At 45.6% G+C, this 17,949-nt stretch overlaps 1 protein-coding gene across 5 annotated transcripts in view; it reads right to left on the bottom strand.

The window, feature by feature from the left end:
• Positions 1-17,949, bottom strand: part of AP1B1 (adaptor related protein complex 1 subunit beta 1) — an 85,084-nt gene that overhangs the window by 44,634 nt on the left and 22,501 nt on the right. For 4 of the 5 annotated variants that reach the window (XM_047827096.1, XM_047827098.1, XM_047827099.1 and 1 more), the window contains exon 1: positions 10,303-10,454. The exons of the other annotated variant lie outside the window; for it this stretch is intronic. The gene's annotated coding sequence lies outside the window, so the exon portion shown is untranslated. Of the gene's footprint in view, positions 1-10,302; positions 10,455-17,949 lie in introns of those variants that run through there. 5 annotated transcript variants of the gene reach the window in all.

The raw sequence follows: 17,949 nt of genomic DNA, 5'->3' as shown, positions 1-17,949 counted from the left end.
TCTTCCAGGCTATCAAACTAGAGGAAATGAAGCATGATCATTCTCAGAGCATGACAGAAGACGTTTCCAAGGGACAAGAGAAAACAAATGCAGAATGCAGCATGGCCAGCAAACCTTATTAGGTCTTCAGTAAGAAGGAAAACAGTAACAAGCCAAGCAATTCCCCAAACGGCCCGCCAATGGCCAGGGAAAGGACTTTTCTAGTCTCAGAGCAGTGATTCGTTCCAGAACAACCTATGCTCTGCAATCGAGAGGCATGAAGTTGGCGGCAGTAGCACAGTCCGCTACGCATGATGGGCACTCAGTGAATTAACAAGGGAGACCATCAGTACCGTGAGATGAGCCAGAGAAGCAGCTTTAGGAAAGGGAAAGGGGAAGGAGATATTTGGCAAGGTCTGATCCAGCCACTAAGACTCATCTCTGAATTCAAGGATATTTGAGCAGGGGAAAAACGATCCCTGAAAGTCTGTGTTGGTGGCTTCCAACTTTAGTGCTGTTTAAAATTGTCACCGTTGGGGTGCCTAGGTGGCTTAGTTGATTGAGTGTCCGGCTTTGGCTCAGGTCATGATCTCACACTTTGTGAGTTTGAGCCCTGGGTCAGGCTCTGTGCTGACGGCTCAGAGCCTGCAGCCCGCTCGGGATTCTGGGTCTCCCTCTCTCTCTGCCCCTCCCCAACTCACAGTCTGTCTCTCTCTCTCAAAAATAAACAAACAGGTCACTGTTAAACCCTTGCCTGATGAATAGCTGTTCAGAAGCCTGTTCTAGGCACATGCTAGCTCAAGGACTGTCAAGACTAAGCTAGGTAGAATGAATAAGAAGGGTTAGGGTGGTGCTGTTTCTTCTTCGTTTAGAACAGAAAAGCCAAACTTAATCATCCCACACATTTGGCTGTTTCAGTTCTGTCTCAAAGCCACAGGTTGATTCATTCACAAATATTCCCCTACTCTGTGCCACGCTATGGATTATGTGCCTGCCCCATGAAGCCTAGAGTTTATAATAAGAGATAATGATTCTACTCACCACCCAGCAATCACTCATCACTGTTCACTTATCTGACTGGCCCTCGTAAAAGGAAAAAGGTCCTGGGGCACCTGTGTGGCTCAGTCGGTTGAGTGTCCAACTTTGGCTCAGGTCATGATCTCATGGTTCATGAGTTGGAGCCCCACATGGGGCTCCATGCTGGTGGTGTGGAGCCCGCTTGGGATTCTCTCTTTCCCTCTTTCTCTGCCCCTTCCCTGTGTGCACTTTCTCTCTCTCTCCCTCTCAAGAATAAACAAAGTAAAAAAAAAAAAAAAAAAAAAAAAAAAAGGAAAAGGTCCTCACAGGTAAGTCCTAAAGTTCACTTTATATACAGGAAAATAGGTAAGGCCAACTTGAAGATTAAAAGGTGAATCAGCAGTAGAGAAACCAGATTTCAGACTTTCTCTCTGAGACAATGTGGTCGCCAAACTCAGACAGACAGGCTCTTTCAAGTCGGTTCAAGAATTGTGAGAAAATAAGCTGTGTTCGTCTTTAGGCTTGGCATGAAATTCAGAACAAAGGTGGCAGTGCTAGTCGTAATGGCAAACAGATGAGCACCATGGGCCAGACACTGTGTAAAGAGCTTCGCATTTAATCCTCACAATAATCTGTGGAGAAGGTACTGATAATATCACAAGTTTACAGATGAGGAAACTGAAGCCCAGAGAGATCAAGGCATTTGTCTGGAGTCACACGGCTAGAAAACGGTAGCACTGACCCTCTCTATCCCTGCCTCATAATAGGTCCCACAGGTCCCATTCTGTCCAGCAAGGCAACTTCTCCCGTCTGAATGAAGCCCTGGTAGAAACACACACACTCCAAGCTAAAGGATACGTGAAATATGTTACCACACATCCCTGCAGAGTCCCTCGAATGTTGAATTACAGGTTATTTCAGGGCCAGCCCATCCAGCTTGGACAACACGAATGTCAAGTTTGGTAACGTGCCTAGTGAAAGCCTGTCTGGATGAGTGTGCAGAGTTATGGGCCTCCTGGGATTTGAATGAAAAGTGACTAGCCAAAATCAATCTCCTGAGACCCACTAGCAATTAAAACCTCAAAATGAAAAGGAAGTAAAGGCAGGCACATGCCATGTTCTTATGTTAGCACTGGGTCTCTAGAACCTATTTCGAGAATTGCATGCCAGTTTTCTTTTTTTTTTTTTTCAACGTTTATTTATTTTTGGGACAGAGAGACAGAGCATGAACGGGGGAGGGACAGAGAGAGAGGGAGACACAGAATCGGAAACAGGCTCCAGGCTCTGAGCCATCAGGCCAGAGCCCGACGCGGGGCTCGAACTCACGGACCGCGAGATCGTGACCTGGCTGAAGTCGGATGCTTAACCGACTGTGCCACCCAGGCGCCCCAAGAATTGCATGCCAGTTTTCAACTATCTACAGACAGTAATGTTTGGAAAGATCTGCTATCAAGAAAAAGAGGCCAAAGACTATAAAACAAGGTGCCTTGAGATCTCAGTTTTCCCATCTATACAATGGGAATACTTTCTGAAGATCTGTCAAGTGTTGGAGTCATCCATTCAGCATGTGTAACAGTGTGGGGCACTGTCAGCTCTGAGATGGGATTGTGCCCCACATAGGAGCATGCACACAGCAGACAAAGGACAGTTTTCCCTCTGGGATCTTACAGATGCAGAGGTCAGGTAAAGGACTGCGGGTGAAGGGCAGAGCAATCATGCCTTCCAGATGAGTGCCACCATTGCTCAGACGAGGGTTCTGTGAATGAGAGAACATCCAGGGACGCCCTCTTAGAGGAACAAGGGCTTGCCTGGATAGGAAAAGATGATCACATTTGTAAAAGGAGGGCTGAGGGTGACCTGGAAAAGACCCACAAGATGCTAAACCGCTGAGGCTAAACCGCCAGCAACACTGACTAGGGTGCAGGCTCTGTGCTAAGTGGTTTATAGCCCCTCTCTCATTTAATTCTCAAGGTAACCAACCCATTTATAAGTGAGGAATTAAAGATGCTGAGAGCGGAGTGACTTATCCCAGGCCAAAGCCAGCCTGCGTGCTCAGGAGTTTGTGAGAAGCCCTGCCTGGCTGAAGGCAAGGACTTGGGAAAGAAAGGAGTAGATGAGGTGAGGCAAAGAAGGATGAGATTCACAGACGGTCTTGGATGCCAGAGCATGTTAGATCCTGCAGGCAGAAGATGCAGTGATCCTGTCAAAGGACAAGTCTCACGCTGACAAGCATTTGACACTGCTGATCACTCCCTCTTTCTTGAAACACTTTCTTCCCCTGGATTCTAGGATGCTGTGCTCTCCGCCTTCCCCTCCATCCCACTGCCTGCTCCTTCTCAGTCTCCTTTGTGGGTTCTTCCTCGTCTCCCTCTTCTTCAATGCTGGAGGGCCCTAGGCCTGGTACCTCTTCCCTTCCCCACCAATGTTATCTGGCTTCTTTGGTAAGCTCACCCAGTGTCAAGGCTTTAAGTATCATCTACATGCTCACACCCACAAGTTTACATTCCTAAACCCAACCTCTCCCGTGAACTCCCAGCACAGATACCCAAATTGCCTAATCGACATCTGAACTTGAATGTCCATATAGCTAACAGGCAGCTCAAACTTAACAACTGACCTCAAGCTAAAAACCTCAGTTGCCCTTGACAACACACACTCTCCCTCACATCCCACATCTAATCTATCAGCAAATCCTACTGGGTCTACCTTCAAAATGAATCCAGAATCCATAAAGCGGATTCACTACCATCACTACCACCAGGCCCCAACCTACCATCACTCTTTATTGGGATTGCTACCAAAGCTGTTTCCACACTGCTTCCAACAACGCACTTCAGCAACAGGCAGAATGATCCCATTATCGTCTAAGGCAGAAAGTGCCACTCTTCTGTTCAAAATCGTCCAACGGTTCCCTGCTTCACTCAGAGTAAATCTCTACCATGAGAGATTTTGAGGCCAAAATCTCTACCATGGCCTCATGGACTATAAGGCCAGTATGAGATACATCCCTTCTGTCTCATACCACCCATTACTCCTTTCAACTCTTTTCCTAGTGTTTTCCCCATCCTTCTCTCAATTCCAGCCACATGCGCCTCTTTGCTGATCCTTGAACACAACAGGAGTGCTTCTATCTCAGGGCCTTTGCACGTGCCGTGATGGTCACTTTGCCACAGAGGCTTTCTTCAGATAGTGTCATGGCTTAGTCCCTCACCTCTTTCAAATCTCACTCAAATGTCACCTTCTCTGACCACTTTATTTAAAATTGTACACATCCCTGGGGCACCTGGGTGGCTCAGTCGGTTAAGCATCCAACTCTTGGTTTCAGCTCAGGTCATGACCTCACGGTTCATGAGATCTAGCCCTGTGTTGCGCTCTGCGCTGATAGCGTCCCTTACCCCCTCTCTCTCTCTCTCAAAATAAATAAACTTCAAAAAAAATTGTATACATCCCCAACCAATTCCCCAACTCCCTCTTTCTTTCCTCCTTCTGTATTTCTTCAAGGTACTTATCACCAACATACTATAAAATTTATTTATTTATTAAAAATTTTTTTTAAGTTTATTTATTTATTTTTGAGAGAGAGAGAGAGAGAGAGAGAGAGCACAAGCAGAAGAGGGGCAGAGAGAGAGGGAGACACAGAATCCAAAGCAGGCTGCAGGCTCTGAGCTACCAGCACAGAGCCAGATGTAGGGCTCGAACCCACAAGCCGTCAGATCATGACCTGAGCTGAAGTCAGTCGTTTAACCGACTGAGCCACCCAGGAGCCCCTATAAAATGTATTTATATTGTCTATTTTTTTTCCCCTCCATAATGTGCTTCATGAAGACAAAGATTTTGTCCATTTTATTCACTACTGTGAAGCTCCTAGACTGTTATCTGGCAAACAGTAGATGCTCAATAAATGTCTGAACGATTAGTGCTCGACTCTCCACTCCGGGAAATTTCAAGTTTTGTAAACCAACCTCAGCTAGAGACCAGCTTCCCCTGTTCCATTTACAGGGTGTGCCAGCATCAGAAATGCATCTTCTCTGGCTGTCAAGCTATTTTGACAAAACTGAAGTTGAAAATGCCAGACCCTGTAGCCATTTTACAGCCAATCAATGGAAGACAAGTAAATAAAGAAAACAGAGAAGAAAGGGCAAAGGGGGGAGAAGGTCAGGTGGCAACACCTCCAGCGGGAGAAAGGTCCAGGCCATTTCCCTCAGTGAGGCCAGATCGCCATGCCCTGCTCCCATGGGCATCGGCTCAGAGACAGGGCTGCAGGAGGTGGGAATGAACTGCTGGGGGCAGGGTGCTCAGACACAGCTATGAAGTGAGCACAGGCAGGCCCTTCCCTCTGCCTGTAACCCTTTAGGCCCACAGGCCTTCTGTGTCCTTTGTCAAGCTCTTCACTGCCTTTGCCCTTGCTGAGCCTTCTGCCTGGATTATCCTCTCCAGCTTCTAGAGTGGCTGCTCCAACTTATCCTTCAAATATCGGCTTAGATGACATCACTTCAAAGACACGGTCCTGAGCTCACTAAGTAGGTATTTTCCTGTCCTCACCCTCACCCCTGTTCCTAGTCACAGATTTGCTAAGCACCTCCCTCCCATGTACTGTAAGCAGGTCTACATGCTAGGGATGCAGCAGTGAATAAGTCAGATAAAAATCCTTCCCTTCATGGAGCACGCGTTCCAATAGTAGACAAGGCCCACAAGTCTCTGAGACTATCTCTGAGAGTGATAAATGCTATGGAGAAAAAGAAAGTAGGGAAGGAGGATACAGAGTGTGGGGGAGGGGAGGAAAAGAGGTTGAAATTTAACCAGGTGGCCGCCTTGAGAAGGTGACAGGTGACACTGTCTGGGGAAAGAGCCTTCCAGGCCTAAGAAGTGAGAAGTGGGGATGTTTGAAGAACAGCAGAGAGGCTGAGTAAGGGTGGGTTATGAGGTCAGAGAATGGAGGGGGCCTTCCAGGTCAAGGTAAGAACTCTGGCTTTCACTGAGTGAGGTGGGAGCAGCTAGAGGGTTTTGAGCAGGAGTTCTAAGATCGGACTTACATTTCAACAGGGGCTGGCTGCTCTGCCTGCTTCCCTCATGGCTTATCAGTTTTTCTAATTATTACACTTGTTTTCTATTTCCTCTTTGCCTCCCCCCCCAACCCCACCCCATTCAAATCCAGTAAGCAACCCAAGCACAGAAATTGACTTGTTTACCTATCATCAATCACACTTAGCCCAGTGCCAGGCACACCGCAGGGCTCAATAAATACTGAATGAATAAATGCCAAATGTGTGACGGCTCTGTCCTAAGTGTCTCAACATCCAGCCCCTCAGCCCTTAGAGATCAGAGAACGAAGACCACAGGAGCAGACTCACCAGCTAATGAAATTTTGTCATTCCATTCTCAATATGCTTAAGGCCCTAAAAGCAATTAGGTGTGGCAAAGAGTATGTGTCACCCAAGTCTATTTCTCTACAGAGCTCTGCTTTGACGAATGTTTTCAGTACTGAAAGTGAACAATGCGGGACTGGTGTTAAACCTTGGAGACCTGACTTCCAAATCTACCATCGTCCAGCTCAAGTCCACAGAGGAGATGGTAAATCTGGGAGAGCAGTCACTAAGGCAGGCATCCTGGCTGCTGATGAACTGTGGGCATTCTGGAGTCAACCAGCCATACTCTTACCTTAACTGGAAGGGGGTCTCCCAACTTCGGGGAAACCCTCTTAATGGAGTCAGGGATCAAGCCCAAGACTAAAGACCCGAAAAGGATGAGACTTGGGAATCTAAAACCACAGCCAAGGTCAGCTCCACTAAATAACAGGGGAGACAATCCAAGAACAAGGGGTTGGGATAGGAAAGGTGGCTACAGCAGGTGTGACAGGGGCTCTCCAGGGCGTCTACACAACTTAAGAAGCACAAGCATACCACCACTGTAAACGATAATTGCAATGTCACATACCTGAGGGATTTGTGAGGCTAAAACGGGTCAATACATACAAAGCCTCCAGCAGTGCCCAGCTCACCAAGCGCTTGATGAATGTAGCCACTCTTCCTACTACCTAGAGAGAGTGGTTACCACCAGCACCTCCTTGCTGGTCCCCAACCCCAGGTCTCTGGAGGCCCTGAAGCACTCTGGTGGTTGGCTGGGTGGTAGCAACAGCAGCCCAAGAGGAGTAATCCTATCACTCGTCAGATTTCTCCCTATTCCCCTGGAGTGATATCAGGATGGACAGGAGATCATTTGGAAAAGTGCTTTGAATTCTTTAGGAATCAAGGAATCCTAACAATTCAAGGCAACATTCATTCATTTACTGAACACTTACTGAGCACCTACTATATGCCAGACATTTCACTAAGTGCTAGACACACACACACACAGTTAAGACAAGTTCTCCCTAGGGATTAAGAGCTGTTTACTTAGAAGACAGCCAAGTGAACAGACAATGACAACCCATTGTGATCAGTGACACAGGACACGGTGGAAGTTCAGGCCTGCGAGGTGGGGGAGATGATTAGATAGGAAGCTCCAAGTAGTGGTCCAGCAAAGAAAGAGCCATGTGTGTGACAGGGAATGGTGTTCAGGCAATGAGGACAGCACAAAACAGAGACAGAGGTAAAAAGAGTTGGAGGCTGCAGAAGTGGCAAGCAGCTGAATTTGACTGGAGCTTGGGAAGAGATGAAGTGAGGAGTAGGACAGATAAGGCAGGAGAGCTAGGCTGGAGTCAGCCCAAAAGGCCTTGAAGGCCACGATAAGGAATGTGAGTTTTAGCCTGAGGGCAATGAGGAGCCACTGATGGATAATCAAGCAGGATTATTTTTTTAAGGATTTCCCAACTGCTCAAGTGATATTTTCTCTCCGGTGTTATTTGCTTCTCTCTGTGTGAAGAGAAAAAAAACAATACAAAAACCATTTCTGGGCTGTGATCACTTATCAGTGACCTGTCTTAAGCAGCAAAAAAACAAGACCCTGTTCAGAAAAAGAAACATCTACATGACGTCGATGTCCTCTCAGCTTTCATAATTACACAAACGTGCAAAACCCACACCCGAGCCATGCTTGCTCACTGCCAGCACATCAGACTCTGGTGCCAGCCGTGAGGGTTTTCTGGGAAGTGAGCAGTCAAGACAGCAACAGTTTCAGAGGATGACCAGAAAAAGATGAGAGGCCAGAGCCAGTAGGGCCAATAGACTAAACTTGTCCTGAAACTTTTAGGAAGTGAAACAAGAAGGGTAGTAGTAGTCCTGTGTATACAAAGGTCTCTGCAAGAGGAAGTAACACCCCACAAAGCAGGGTTGACAGCCTTCCTCAGACACAGGCCCCCAGTAGGCACCAACTGCCTAGAGTCAAAGCATCCAACCACAGTAACAGTCTCTACACAAATTTCCTTATCTAATACACACACACACACACACACACACGAGACTACTGGGGGTTGGGGGAGAGGAGATGGGGAGAAGGTGATGGTCACTATCATTTTAGAGCTGAAGTAAAGGAGGCCTAGCCCAAGTAAGTTGACCCAGTCATATTACCAGGAAGCTGCTGAACTGGGGTCAGAACTCAGAGTTGACTGATGGGGAGTCAGGCAGTGCTTTTTCCATTACACCTCTGAGCCCTTCCAGTTGCCCAGGGTGAAGCCTCTGCTCAACCCATACTCAACAACCTCTGAGAGATCTGATTCTTTGAGAACTATTGAAGCTTTTCTCCATGACAATTTTTAAGAGGTTGGAGGAGGCTGGTGGGCTCAACTCAGGACAGGGAGCCAGATGCTCTGAGCTCTGCTCATGTTCCCACCATCTGGGACAAGCAGCTTCATCTCGAATCCTCCCTTGGAAGGATGGGGATAAGGTGACAATATTAAGTTTCTGTGAATTCAATGGAACTAGGAGAACAGATCATAGAGTTAAAAGAAAAAAAAAGTACTACAGTAATTATATCACAGCTTTCTCCAGAAGCATGCAGAAACCTTCACGGGTTCACTAAGGCTTGTAACACCCAGCAGTGGATAGGAAGGCAGCAGGTCCTTCTCGTGCTGCTGTCAGGGAAACTGAGGCAGAAATGGAGCAAGTGAATGCCTGCAAAGGAACAAGGCTCAGACTCACAGAGTCTAGTCCTCCGGCCATCAAATGACCTCACCATCTTCCAGGCAAATGTGCTCTCCCCAGCCAAGAAGCCAAGGGGTCTGCACTTTTCTCAGAGAGACAGAGACCCTTCCCTTGAGAATGTTCTTCAAGAACCCAGGGCCAAAAGGTCCCCCTAGGTGTCACATGCTTCCTTTCTTTATTCCAAAAGGAATGCAGCTCAACCACTCTTAACAGTGGGACTGAATATTCCCAAATTAGCTTCATGGATGGCCTGTTTTGTGTCTCACAGTTCTCAATAGTCAGGAAAAACTTCCATTTCTGTCCCGAGTGGTAATCACTTACAGCAACAGCCTGCAGGATTGTTTCATCCTAAATATGTGAATCAAATGCCCCTTATGAAGATTAGATGCAAAGTAATAAGACTACACTTTACCTGGCTGTGAATAAACAGAATGACAGCTAATGATACTAAATAGCCCCTACACCCCAACCTTGCTCCAGCCTCTTTGGTCTCTGCACTTTGCAGGTCCCTGAAAGCCCTGGGTAAGAACCCTGGCTCTGCCTATACTACAGGATTGACCTTACCATATGTGATTCAACCTCACTGTGCCTCAGTTTCCTTGTGGAGAAAATGGGGATATCAACAACAGCTACCTCACGCGGGTTGTTGTGAAGTTTACACGTACTGTATGCAAAGTGCTTAGCACAGTGTCTGGTCCGCAGTAGGAGCTCAATAACCAGTAGCTGGCATTTCGTCAGTATTTTTAACATGATTACAGGTGTCCCCAGATAACCTGTCCACGAAGCGCCAAGGGACAGATCAAGCCCAAGCCTACCGCGGGGCAGGCGGCGCAGGGCCGGTTCTTGATTTTTTTTTTTTTTTTTTTTGAACCTTGGCAAAGAGATAAGGCCCTGAACGACAGGGAGGCCTCAGAATGTGAAGGGGGAAACCAGGACCCAAAGAGGAGTTTCCCGTCTGGCCAGAGGCGGACTCCCAGGGGCCTAAGTCTAGGAGTCTCTCCGGAGGACGCCCCAGGAGGGGCTGAGGGCTGGGGAGGCGGGGATTCAGGCCGGCGGCCAAGTGGGCGCGAATGAATGAACCCGCAGTCCTTCTGCCTCGTCGGAGGTTGGGAAGCCACTCTCGCCCATCTAGCGCCCCGTCCTCTCCGTGACCTCTGACCCCACAAACCCCCTCATCTCAGACCACCGCCTCCCCACCCCTGCCCCGCCGGACTCCCTTCTTCCTCACCCGAAGGTCCGAACGGCTCCCGGCGCCACGGCGCGGCTCGGATCGCCAGCAAAATGTCCGCGGCCTCGTCCTCCCTCTCCCCCGGTGCGTCCGTGCCGCCGGCCGCTCGGAGCCCCACGGCTGTCACCTGCCGGGCGGAAGTGAGCTGCCCGCGCGCGGGCACTTCCGGTGGACGCACGGCTTCGGGGCGGGGTCAAGGGTGCAACCCCGGCGGGGGTGGTGCCCGAGGGGCGGGGCCAGGAGGGGCGGGGGCAAACGGAATTAACCCCTCCCCAGCAGCGGCGCTGCTTCGCTGCTGCCTCTGGTGGCGCGCTGAAAAGGAGCCAGCTAATCGCTAAGTAGCTTAAGGTGATGGAAATGGAGAAGGTCGTACAGACAGACTTTAAGGGCCATCTTTCTTTTGTGTTACAGACGGGAAAACTGAGGCTCTCAGAAAGGCAAAGTTTTGCTCAAGATCACTTACCTTATGAATGGAAGAGTCAAAACCAGAGCTGTAATTCTCCATGTACCTCCAAGGAACTTCTATCCAAGAGGAACTTCATAATATCCCGTTTTCCCTTTTGCTGGGTCTGCCAGGACATCAATTCCTATAATCATCTCACTCTGATACTTTCTCCTCCTTATAGATAATTTTTTATCATACCCCCTTAAAACAGTATTTCGTGTCTGCTCTTTAAAAATGTTTTACTGGCAATGAGTTTAACCAGGACAAGCTCATATTCTGACTCTTACGGTATTTTCTTTTTGCCATGATAGTGATTTGATTAGTTTGATTTGGGCACACTTGTAATCGGGTATGAGTGTCACCTCTGTCAAAGATGTTTCAGCAAATATAATAAAGGTTTCTAAAATAAACTTCAGGTTGAGAAAAGAACACTTATTTTTTTTAAGTTGCTTATTAGTACATTATGAGACTGTTAAAACAGTCATGCTGGAGTGCCTGGGTGGCTCAATGGGTTAAGTGTCCTCCGACATCAGCTAGGGTTCTGACCCCTGCTTGGGATTCTCTCTCTCTCTCTCTCTCTCTCTCTCTCTCTCTCCCCCTTCCATGCTCGCTCGCTCTCAAATATAAATAAACTTATAAAATAAATAAAACAGTTATGCTGAAACACTAGTCAGTTAATATGATTTAGAAGTCTAAAGTAACATTTCCCATTTCTTGTATGTAAAAGGTGACTTTACTGCTTCCTCAGTTCATTACAGGAAAAGTAAAGAACATCTTGTTTTTGTGTGTGCGTGTGGGGGGGAAGTATTTCAATTATGAACTATAAATATATATAACTGCTAAGTGTTATTTCTAATGTTTTAAACCACTCAGGTTGGGTAAAGATTATTTGTGTTGTTTTTGAGTACTTGCATAGTTTTTTTTTTTAATGTAATTACAAATTTGGTGAGCACTTCGTATTGTAAGGCACTATCTTTACATGCATTGCAGCATTAAACAAGTGACTTTGGTTTCACACTCTTTCTGACATTATTCACCTAAGTGTTAGAAAACATTGCTTTTAGATACATCACTAATATATTACCAAGTTATAAACCACATGCATGTATTTAACCAGAAGATAAGAAGAGGAATAAGTTTCATCCTCTAAATTGTATCAGTAACAGGTTTGCATTTGAAAGATGTGTTAATTCAACTCCAGGGGAAGAATGAAGTCAAACGTTAACCTAATGAAAAATTTTTGCTAGTGAAAATATGAAAATCTGGACAATGGCAAAGTTTGTTTGCTTTGCCTTTACTTAAAATTTTCACATGCTTAAATATTAGATATTAAAAAGCCAAACAATTATGGGTTCCTCTATACCTCAGCTGACATGAACTTTCTTAAGGTATGTTCAACCTTTGTTTTGCTACCTTTGTGGCATGTAGCCTGATTAACAAGGTGATAGCAAAAGATCTATTTAAAAAAATTTTTTTTAATGTTTGGTTATTTTTGAGAGAGAGAGCAGGGGAGGGCAGAGAGGTGGGAGACAGAGGATCCAAAACATGCTCCATGCTGACAGCAGAAAGCCTGATGCCCGGCTGGAACTCACAAACTGTGAGATCATGACCTGAGCCCAAGTGAGACGCTTAACCTACTGAGCCACCCAGGCACTCCAAAGATACTTTTTTTTTTTTTAAAGATTTTATTTAAGTAATCTCTACACCCAATGTGGGGCTCGAACTTACAACCCCAAGATCAAGAGTCATGCGTTCCACTGACTGAGCCAGCCAGGTGCCCCAAAGATACATTTGAGTCTCTGCTTTGCTAACCCAAGCTGTTCAGTTACCTGAAGCTTTTGTCAAGACCAGAGAGAAGTACATGGCATATGTGTGTAGTTTGCTTCTATTGGATTTGATTGGTCTGTTTGTAAATTGAATCATTACTTAAGAATTCCAGTAGATAATAAAGTGCGATTGAATATGATAGTTTCTAATATTCCCTTAGATGTACCTAATTTACCAAAGGAAAAATCAATTTACCTGACGCTCTTCTAAGGAATTATACTGAAGGTGCGAAGGTGGTTATTTTCTTAGTCTCTTTCAAAACACCAGTACTTTTATTTGGAATGATTACTGGGAAGAGTGAAATGTCTCTTTTATTTATGAACTTGAAGCATACCTGGAATTTACCAGTGCACGTGCCCATTTTAGAATTTTGTTTCTTAAAATAATCCACTAATGTTTTGAACATTTTCATCATTTGGTTTCTCTTTCTTCTAAAGAATAATTAAATCTTAATTTGGCATTGGATCCTTTTGGGCTGAAATCTGCACGGGGCCAATAGCAATATAAGTAGTTCTTTAATGCTTTCCCCGCCCCTTTACCAACACTTAGCAAAACAGAAAACTCTTATGACACATCTTGTCAGAAAATAACGGCCTGCCCTGTGGCTAGGTATCTTCTGCTCTTTAATCATTTAAAAAGGTGGTTGGACATGTAGGTTTCTTTGTACATAATCTACCTGTTAAGAAAGATAATCCTTGGTAGCACTTAATGCTTATGGTAGTTCTGGATATTTTTGTTACTTATGGGGAAATAATGGCAGCTCTCTTAGGTTCTGCTGAGAAGTAGAATAGGAGCTATTATTTTTTTGAAGGACAAACAGATCACAGGAGATTCTAAGAAAGTCTGGAGAAAGCAGTACATATTTGCCATCATTAAATATTTATTTGTATTTATGGAAAGTGTGTTTTGGTTTTTAAACATGTATTTTGCTTCTTTTTTTTTTTTTTTTTCACCTTGGCAGTGGAGAGTTTTATTTTCAAAGAATGAAAAATGTTTGGGTTAGGGGCACTTGGCTGGCTCAGTCAGAAGAGCATGCAATTTTTGATCTCGGGTCATGAATTCAAGTCCCACATGGGGTGTAGAGCTACTTAAATAAATAAAACTGTAAAAAATTTTTGGGCTGGGTGCCTGGGTGGCTCAGTCGGTTAAGCTTCCCACTTCGGCTCAGGTCACAATATCAGCTCGTGGATTCGAGCCCTGCATCAGGCTCTGTGCTGACAGCTCAGAGGCTGGAGCCTGCTTCGGATTCTGTGTCTCCCTTTCTTTCTCTGCCCCTCCCCATTTGTGTGCATGCACACATTCTCTCTTTTTCTAAAATAAATATTTAAAAAAACGTTTGGGTTATATGCAGTAAGTAGGGTGTTCATGCACTGATGACTTACTTTTAACCTGTCCCTTGGCTAGAAGCAACAAAGCTATAGACATTTGCCTGATTTTTTAGGAAACTGGTATTTTTCATACCTCATGAACTATTAGTGGACCTGTGGTCATACTTAATAAACTTATATTTACCTCATACTTTCATTGCAAATAAAGTTTGAGCTCCATGCCCCTTTCCCTTCCAATTTACTCAGTGACAAAATAAGTATTTTTTTAATATACTGGAAAATGTGAAGATTTGTAATTAGACCACTTACTAAATGATAGGAATGGATCATAATTAAGAATTTGTGGGGGCACCTGAGTGGCTCATTCTGCTGAGTGTCTGACTCTTGATTTTGATTTAGGTCATGATCCCAGGGGTCATGGGATCCAGTCCTATGTGGGGCTCCTCGCTGAGTGTGGGGCCTGCCTAAGATTCTCTCCCTCTCTCCCTCTCTCTCTCTTTCTCTTAAAAAAAATAATGATTTGTGTTTTCCGTGGGGCACCTGGCTGACTCAGTCAGTAGAGCACGTGACTCCTGATCTCCGGGTTGTGAGCTCAAGTCCCGTGTTGAATGTAGAGATTACTTTAAAAAAATCTTAAAAGAATTCTAGGGGTGTCTGGGTGGCTCAGTTGGTTGAGCATCTGACTTCGGCTCAGGTCATGATCTCACGGTTTGTGAGTTCAAGCCCTGTGTCATGCTCTGTGTTGGCAACTGAGAGCCTGGGTCCTGCTTTGGATTTGGTGTCTCCCTCTCTCTCTGCCCTTCCCTTGCTTGTGCTCTCTCAAAATTAAATAATCATTAAAAATAAGAATTCTTTTTTTGTTATTTTTTTAGATGTTTAGTTACTTTTGACAGAGTGCAAATGTAATATTCTTCAGGAATTAATATAATTTTTTTTAATTTATTTTTTGAGAGACAGACAGAGAGCAAGCTGGGGAGAGGTAGAGACAGAGGGAGACACAGAATCCAAAGCAGGCTCCAGGCTCCAAGCTGTTAGCACAGAGCCTGATGCAGGGTTCGAACTCACAAACTGTGAGATCGTGGCCTGAGCCAAAGTCGTACACTCAACCGACTGAGCCACCCAGGCGCCCCAGGAATTAATATAATTTAAAAGAGTCGAGGGATTTGATAATAAAACATAGCAAAAAAAAAAAAAACCCACATAGCTTTGTTTAAAAAAAGGTTTTACTGGGTAACCAATATCTGCATCGTGGAGAAATGGAAATATACTAGGAAGCAAAAAGAACAAAAGTCATCAGCAATCTCACTGTGCTGAGACAATCACTTTCTATATTTTGGTGAATATCCTTCTAGACTTCATATATCAGTTGGTATTTATTTTATTTTTATTTTTATTTTTTTATTAGAGAGAGGGCACAAGAAGGGAAGAGGGGCAGAGGAAGAGGAGAGAGAGAATCTCAAGCAGGCTCCACACTTCGCGGGGCTCAATCCCACAACCCTGGGATTATGACCTGAGCCAAAATCAACAGTTGGACTTTCAACCAACTGAGCCACGCAGGTGCTCCTCAGTTGGTATTTTTTAGTTGAAGTAGAGTTGACACATCATTTAGTATTTTTAACTCACTGATATACATAAATATAAATATATTTCTACATGGTGCTAATTCCTGTATAGTATTCCACTGTATGGATGGTATTGCAGTTCTCAAAAACAATCCCCTACCGTTGTACACTTAGGTTGCCACCAATCTATTAATATTATAAACTTAATAAATAAGCTTCTACAGCCAAGTCTGTATGTCCCATCTAATGTAGATATTACTTTGTAATAGTTATTGTAGTTTTATATGTTTAATCAGTCTCGAGTCCTTTCTGTAAAATTTATTTTGAAATAGTTATAGACTTATAGGATTGCAAAACTAGTGCAGAGAGTCTCATGTACCCTTCACCCAGCTTCCCTCAACGGTGACACTTTATATATCAGCAGTATAATATCAAAAGCAAGAAACTGACATTGGTACAATGCCAGTTGCCTAAAATTACAGACCTTACTCAATGTTTAAATGCTTCTCTGAAGTAGGCAGGGGACAAGTAGAATAATTTTATATGTATGTCCTATGTTCCGCATGCTATGCACAGCTGCCTGGAGGAACTACCTTCCCCTGATGATAAATGTTGACAAATGCTGTCAGCCTCACCAGAAAACAAACTTTCACTGGGAATGTAACGTGGAAAGAGAAGAATTATCCAGCAAAACAAACCAACAAACCTAAAGGTACCAAGGTGGAGAGTATATGTGAAAGTGTCAAGTTAATGGTAGGAGCAGTCAGAGCTTTAAGATTTCCAAGGAGACAGAAGTCACAGTGTTAGCTTGTTCAGGAAAGACATCCTGGGGACCGTGACATCTGTGCCAGGCCTTGCCCAATGAGAACAGAGTCGCACAGGCTGAGATGGAAGGAAAAGGCAATCCAGGGACAATAGTAGGAAGGCAAGGGAGGTGGGAAAGCAAGGGAGCCAGGCATCTGGGTCCTTCAGAAAGCATTTCAGGGGCGCCTGGGTGGCTCAGTCGGTTGGGTGTCCAACTTCCGGCTCAGGTCATGAGCTCATGGTTCATGGGTTTGAGACCCGCATTGGGCTCTGTGCTGTGCTGACAGCTCAGAGCCTGGAACCTGCTTCGGATTCTGTGTCTCCCTCTCTCTCTGTCCCTCCCCCGCTCATGCTCTCTCTCTCTCAAAAGTAAACAAACATTAAAAAAAATTTTTTTAGAAGAAAGCATTTCACAAGTCTCTATTCTGAACCAGGCCCTGGGCTGGGTGTTGGATAGTACATGGGTGAAGCAAAAGCCTGGCCCTTGCTGAACCTACAGTCTGTCTGGAGATGGTGACAGAGCAGTAGACCCAAATGTGATTGGTGCAGTGATAGGGGAGGTCTTAGGGGCTATTGGAGTCCAGAGCAGGAACTGAAGCTCCCTAGAGTTGAGGGGACAAGGGGAGGCCTAGACAAGTGGAGGGCATTTAATCTGGAACTGCAGAGCAATGAATGTTTATGGAGCATCTGTGGTGCTCCAGGTGGTATGGAGAGGGTCTCATTTGCTCCTCACATCAGCCCCATTTTATGTGAGGGCAGGAGGGGATGTAACTCCAAGAGCTTAAGTCACAATGTGTGAGTTTCTGGGCTAAGGGCCTAGTCCTAGAGCCCCAGGATATGTGCTCTGATGAGTCCCACTTGTTCACCTAAAATATATTTGTCACTCCTACCTGAGCCAGCCAGCCATAAGGGGGATACAACAAAGAGAGGTAGCACACCTCTCTTTGGGCTACTGTTGAGTGTGGGAGAGAGACAAAGGGGCAATTATAACACAGCCCAGAAGGACCAGGGATGCACAGGAGACTCAGGCAGCAAACTCACCCTGGGAAAGTCAGGGAAGACTTCCTGGAGGAGGTGACATTCTATGAAGGATGATACTACTACTACCAATAGTTGCCATGAAGCAGGCACTGTGCTGGGCTCTTCCAAGTACTAACTCACAGGACTCTCCCGACGATTTGAGGTTCCATGGCTGTCCCCAGGTAAAACTGAGGAAACAGGCCAGTGGGCACACTTCCCTGTGGGTCTTGGCCTCCTCTTCCACAGTTTGGCCTGGCAGGAGAGCTAAAAATATAGTACTAATAATAAGAGGCACAGTTAAATGTCAAAGGCTGGATAATTACAGCTTGCAGAGGTAGGAGCCGGAAGCAAGACGGGGGGGCCTTCTCAGGGGCTTCCCTTTCCACCCCTACCATCAAACCCAGCTGACCACTCTGCCTCAGTCACACTCACCATCAAAGACTTACGGCTGTGGCTAGAACAGTCACACCTGGACCTTATGCATCTCACTTGCCATCGGAGACCCCAGGCCCAGGAGGAGCCCTTTGCTCCAGGAGGGTGGAGCAGAGTCAATGATGACCAAACCCGCATGCAGACAGAACTGACCTCTCCCAACAAATACACCACTACTGGGGGCGCCTGCGTGGCTCAGTCGGTTGGGTGTCCGACTTCGGCTCAGGTC

The sequence above is a fragment of the Prionailurus viverrinus genome, chromosome D3 (assembly GCF_022837055.1).
Source record: "Prionailurus viverrinus isolate Anna chromosome D3, UM_Priviv_1.0, whole genome shotgun sequence".
Classification (NCBI taxonomy): Eukaryota; Metazoa; Chordata; class Mammalia; order Carnivora; family Felidae; genus Prionailurus; species Prionailurus viverrinus.
This window is presented reverse-complemented; position numbering and strand designations above follow the sequence as displayed.